Source organism: Dermacentor albipictus, chromosome 5 (genome assembly GCF_038994185.2).
Source record: "Dermacentor albipictus isolate Rhodes 1998 colony chromosome 5, USDA_Dalb.pri_finalv2, whole genome shotgun sequence".
NCBI lineage: Eukaryota > Metazoa > Arthropoda > Arachnida > Ixodida > Ixodidae > Dermacentor > Dermacentor albipictus.
In genome coordinates this window covers 162,038,906-162,045,119 of record NC_091825.1, presented here as the reverse complement: position 1 = coordinate 162,045,119, position 6,214 = coordinate 162,038,906, and the positions used below count along the sequence as shown (strand labels likewise).

At 45.7% G+C, this 6,214-nt stretch overlaps 1 long non-coding RNA gene across 3 annotated transcripts; it reads right to left on the bottom strand.

Moving 5' to 3' along the window:
• Nucleotides 1-200: 200 nt before the first annotated feature.
• On the bottom strand, nucleotides 201-5,432 carry LOC135919518 (uncharacterized). Of its 3 annotated transcripts, none has more exons than XR_010569983.2 (4): nucleotides 5,073-5,432; nucleotides 4,835-5,003; nucleotides 2,166-2,401; nucleotides 201-374 (listed from the first exon to the last, which is right to left on the bottom strand). It is a non-coding gene; the product is annotated as an uncharacterized lncRNA (long non-coding RNA). The 3 variants fall into 3 exon arrangements; XR_010569985.2 differs by having other exon boundaries at nucleotides 2,166-2,276; nucleotides 5,073-5,427; XR_010569984.2 differs by lacking the exon at nucleotides 2,166-2,401 and having other exon boundaries at nucleotides 5,073-5,416.
• Nucleotides 5,433-6,214: the final 782 nt, after the last annotated feature.

Sequence of the window (6,214 nt, the reverse complement as noted above, 5' to 3'; positions counted from 1 at the left end):
CTGCACATACATTGAACATGGTGGCCATGACCATCCCTCATGAATTGGCATTCCCTGCCTAAACCACCTCACCAACACAGCCTGTTAACAACAAGAAAGCTGTCGAGGCTTCCAAGAATTTCTATGCACTATAAGTATCGCCCTACTGAAATTACTCCATTTGTTTGCTGACAATTGTCTTGACAAAAGTGGAAGCCGAATCAGTTGTGTTCGATCAGTTTTATTTACATACAACCTATTATAATGTGGACCTTTCTTCCCCTCTTCAACTGTTCCACAGCTGCTGCTGCCATCTTGCATGCCACATTGAGGAGGGGGCGGGGGCAATGTACATGGCAGGTGCATGGGAGGATTTTCCAAGGAACTCTGGAAAGCTGTAATCAAATTGTGGGCAAAGTTTAAAAAGTCTTAAATACAAAAAGGGTGAAGAGTATTGTAACCTTGTATATGATCACACCACATGTTTCAGCTGCAGCTGTAAGTGCCTTGTCTCAACCAAGCTACAGTTCTTGCAATGTTCCACTTTGTGATACTCAGTATGAATTGATAAGACTAGCTGCTATTCTAGTGGTTGTGCAGGCCACAAGGGAACAGTGCCTGGCCTTTGTGCTCGTATGTGTAAATTGCTCTCTTTCGGTCTCGCCCAAGTCACACCAAAATGTTATCCACAAGTGTCGTGCCAAAAAGGCCTGGCAACATCTCGTATTAAGCCGTTTGACCCATTTTATTGCACTGATGCACACGGTGCAACCAAATGTAGGAAATGACATCGCCTAGGTGATTAGTAAATTACCCTTCTAAAATACCACAAGAGCAACTTTGCTGTGGCAAGAGCCTTAGCAAAAACATAAGAGACACAAAAATGAAGGAAAAGCGACACCTTCAAGTTCCCGCACCAACTCACTGTGACAAGCACAGATTTTGACAGTGTCTGCTTAAGCTTAGTTATTTGGAGATACATGCAGTTGAATGCTTTTACGAGCATTGAGATGCCCCACTATGCTAGCTTGCCTTTTATGGCTATAGAAAGTTGTATACTGCCACAAGTCTGCCTATTCCGATTAGAATCTATATTGAAGCTGCTTTGAGCAACAGGTGGTATTCTATTTCAGCACTAATGATACATTGAGAGTAGTGTGCCTGGAAGGAATAGAAAAAAGCATTGCAGAAGCTGCAGCACTTTGTGCTCGCTGAATGACCATACGAGAAGGTAAAGATGCCATCAGAAAGCATCCTTCGCATAGAGTCTCTTTAAAAGAAAAATACTACATCTAGACATGGTGACAGTTGTGGTGGCAAACTAAAAATATTATAGTGATAGTTCAAGGTGTGGTATGGCATGTTTATGGCATTTCTGAAAAAATAAACAAGGCAAGTGTGTCCATGCCAAAAATTGACACAGGATGTGCAGATGCAAAACTGCAATACAGCACCACGCCGTCAAAACGACAGTATGCAAGTGGTGGTCTGGCATCAAAACTTCAATGTCCCTACACTGCAACACTGGGAGGCCATGCTGCGTGACAGAAGCCTGGGTGGCCAGCAGGCACTGCTCTGTCGGGCACAGGACGTGGCAGCAACTATTTCTCCTAAGGATTCAATGAACGGATTTCTCTACCTCACCCGCCATGCGATGCACCATGTGAGGGAATGACAGTGCCACTACTCTCACAGGATATGGATGGTGCACAACACCACCTTGAGCATCGGAGCGCACGTCTGCCTGTGAGCTCTGTGTACTACAAACACAAGTGGTGCATGAAAGGTAACATTTAACACATCACTGCCAAATGTCATCAATGAACAGAAGCAGCAAAGAAAGCTGCTTACATAATTTTCACAGTGTGTCGGAACTGCATATTTTTTACATCCTGTCTGCATGCCGCATTGTTCATCACTGCTAAAAAGTGCATAGTTGCATGGTACTTTTTTTCGATTTTGTGCACTTTCTTTTGTCTTGAAAAAATAAAGCAGATGTCTCTCAATGAGCCGTAAGTACTAAAGTTGCTCAAAAGGGTAGTTTACTGAATTGATTGCATTTGAGTACTGCAGGCCTAGTTTCTTTCGGTCTTTCTCTTTTAAAGCCTCGGCACAAGTTGGCTGAAACACCCTGTATACTGGACAGCTTGCCTGGCTGCCCGCACCACCGAGGCGGGGTATCTTACGTTTTTGTGGTGCACTTGTCGCCGTCTCGTAGCACCGGTCGTCCATCATCCTTATCGCGCACACGCCAGCGTCGTCTGGTGTTCCAATTGGCTGCAGCAAAGCGGACAGCTCTGGCGGGCAGGAAAAAAAGTGGTCCGCGAGCGATCGGGCTTGCTGCCTCGTTTAACGCCTGCTTTTATACGCCTGGCCAAGAGCTTTGCCCGGTTTAGCCGCTCCGTCTTCAGTATGAACGTGCCTTTAGAGTAAAAAATCAACAGCTTACGCTTCCACATTTTTTGCTTGGTAGCTACATTCAATTTGCTTGCTCCTCGTCTTTTAGATGTCTAGGCTCCTCACATTTTAACGTGGCTGAATAGTGCACAAATCAGAAACGAGAGTTTCTGTGGCCTAGCCTTCTCACACTTGCAAGGATACCATCCAAAATTGACCTATTTTTCTTATGAGGTGCCCACTGATTATGAGGATGCTGACATCGAAGGATCTCGAGTGGTTCTCTAGCATTTTGGTGACAAACGGAATACAGTAAATGCCGAGCTACAACTGACTTTATATCTGTCAGCACCAATGAACGCAGTAGTTAGTATTCTCACTAAATTGAGAATCCAGCCCAACAGCAGATGGGCACCAGTGGTTTGAATCCCCCGTGTTGGCAAATTTAACTGGCTGAAATCAAGCATTTAAAAGACACGCACTTAGTTCCATCCCTTCAATCTGTGAGCATAATGAAGATCAAAGGTCAGGTTATGTGGCTGCAGCACCTTCTGTTCATGCAGCATACCTTGTGTGGAAGCCACATCTATTTACAACAGAAACAGCGCTTTTCCACCCGTGAGCAAATGTTTGGAGTTAAAATATGGTAGAATTTTTTATCCAGCCAACGCGTGCACGCTGAAATCCAAGTGGTACAGCCAATATGTGCCTGTTTAATCACTGCAATGCATTGAGACACTTCCGACAACGCACGGCTGTACCAGAAAAGGTTTTAATTTTTTTCACTAATGCTATGTACTTATGAACTTTTATGAATGTACCTGCAGCTTTCGCAGGCTTTCGAGTAGCTCGAGCGTAAAGTGGCCTGTGTGTTATTGCTATTCAGCCGGAGTGCAATAGGAGCCAGTCAAATGAGTAAAACATGAAGTCAATGTGCACACAAAGACTACATGTACCCTTGCATGACTTCGTGCTACAGGTAGCTAACAGCTTCCAATTCACAGTTCTTGTAATATGCTTGTGGCAGCCATCTACAGTGATCTATTTGATTTAACGGGGATGTGTATGTTGGCTGAAAAAGAGAAAATATGCTAGGAAATATATTAACACCGATGGATGCAATATATCCTTTCCGGTAGAGTTTTGCACAGAAAAGTTAGCAGATTCCATGCATATGTGAAAATCGGTTATAAGTGAAGCCTTTGTAATGTTCAGTAAAATGCAACCACTCGTTCACTTCTATAACTCTGCACACAATGCATGTCCTGGTCTCGTTTAGTTCATTTTTGTCCATACTCGGTTGCTTTCGATGCTGACTTTCCAACTTCTCTGTGGCTGACTTCTTAAATTTCCTGTTGTATACTTAATTTCTTGCCTCTTGTTCTACGTGTCTACCCAGTGGTACATGTTGAGCTGCACTTAACAGGTAATCCAAGTTGCCATTTGGACACATGCCAAGCAGCGCATATCCAGTGCCATACACAGTGACCAATATTGGCAGGTCTGCAGCAGCCACCACCCACTAAGCAAGGAAGAGGCAAAGAGGGTTTCGTTTTAAGAACCGCTCGTTAAAGTTATTCAATCAATCAATCAAAAATATGTAGCAGCTTGCATATGTAGAAATGCGATTTATTCGGGATGCTAATAATTTGATCACCTGTTTTGGTAGCTGTGGGCACGAGAAATTTAGACACCTAACCGCACCAAAATTCAGCTATTATGAAAACGTGGAATTTCGATCAAAAGAGTCCATTTGCCGCTGTGGTGGTTTGAAGGACGGCGACAGAATTAACCAAACATTGTAGAAAGGGAAGTAAACAATCTGCGCAACCGCTCTATCGCGTGTTTGACAAAGAAATTGACGAAAAAATGTGCTTAACGTGATTCAGAAACATGTCTACACAGGAACGTTCAATGGTAGAAATTACACTTCACCGCTACAGAGTAGCGAAGTTGCCCTGAATAGGGGGACCAATATTTTCCGACCGCCCAACAAAGGGTGAAGTGCGCACAGTATGTACGGCAACACTTGCTTTGTTCACCGCAGTAATGCCACCCTGTAATGGAGACAACTACGACAAACGGTCCGCATTTCTTCAGCAGCGAGGAAAAGTGAAACATTTTTTTACCGAGTCAGAAATAAGCCAAGCGTGTTCCTGACGGTATGTAATAATAATAATAATAATATTTGGGGTTTTACGTGCCAAAACCACTTTCTGATTATGAGGCACGCCGTAGTGGAGGACTCCGGAAATTTTGACCACCTGGGGTTCTTTAACGTGCACCTAAATCTAAGCACACGGGTGTTTTCGCATTTCGCCCCCATCGAAATGCGGCCGCCGTGGCCGGGATTCGATCCCGCGACCTCGTGCTCAGCAGCCCAACACCATAGCCACTGAGCAACCACGGCGGGTGACGGTATGTAACGGCATGCCGCTGGAAAAAAAGGGGTCCATACCTCGGGGTTCAAATTCCGCAGACACGGCATGCGCTTCAGCGTAGCCGTCAATTTGCGGTGGAGCAAGCGACGTTTTTGCATTTTCTGTTCCGCATCAGCATCTTCTAGCCAGCGAGAGAGCACCTTGAAAACCAGCACGACGGGCGCCGTCTCGCTGAACAATCAAGGCCTAAAATTTAAAAGAAAACACAACTATTAGCGCTTATTGTTTCAAATTTTGTGATTTCAGTAGACTTACCTTGATGTTGTTGCATATTTCTTGTAGATCCATGTTGCTTTCACGGTCATTTCCGCCAACATAAAGAACGGCGAAATCGACACGCTCGAAGCGCATCGTGGAGACAGCCCACGCCAGCCACACTGAATTGTAGCCAGCAAAACTGAATGTGCAGTCTTTAATAGACTCAATTAGGCGCAGGCGCGACCTATTAAAGAATTTAACCTGACTCGCCGACAATGACGCCGCGCAAGGACGGCATGAGTGAACACGATCCAGCGAGGCGTAACAAGACCACGCGAACGAACCTACGTGAGCCGGCAGAAACCACAGGGATTTAGCAGCAGCACCTAGCAGCGTCTTTCCCTAGGCTTACAAGTACCTATCTGGGGGCAGGGAGTACGGCACAGGCCCACGTCACATCCGGTTTGCCTCTAAACCGGGTACAGCCGGCCTGCGGGGATACGCTTCTGTAAAGCAGTGCCACTCTCCTCCTCCACCTTCACTCCTCCTCGTTTCTCCTCTCTTTGACGATCCCTCCTCGACCACGGCGGCGCCTACGATGGTCGAGCGCAGCAGACGACCTTTCGCAGAGTGAATGCACGCATAGCAAGGCAGTGCCCTTTAGGCGTTCACGTTGGCTTTCCAGCTCCGCGTAACTTCGTGTACAGCATAGAATTTCTAGTCGGATGCTTATACAAATTCGGTAACGGCAGCTTTTGTTTCATTTTTTTGACAACTATTTCTAAAAAAAGTATCTAAAGAAGTGTTAACGCTGTGCGTTGACGACTGCGAATGTATCGTGTGCCCTACAATTAGGTACGAAACATTTGTCAAGGGCGTGTCGCAAGATCTTGTACCGAATGGTTGTAAATAACACGTTTACCATCGAATGACAACCTCTTGGCTTCCAGCAAGCCCTCAGCCTAAAGAATCCGCGCCGCCCTTACCATGTGAATTCGCGGCGCGTATCAGCTATAACGTACAAAGGCTGACGGAGATCACTGCTTTGGAGGTTCGAAAGTGTATTACAAGCTACAGTGCTGCCAACGTGCGTGCTTGCCAATCTAATAAGCGCGCGCAAAGCCTCAGAGGTGGGCGCTGGTGCTATTATGTTTCTCGTGTCTCAACGCCGACAGAAATACCGCGGCCGATCATCGAGT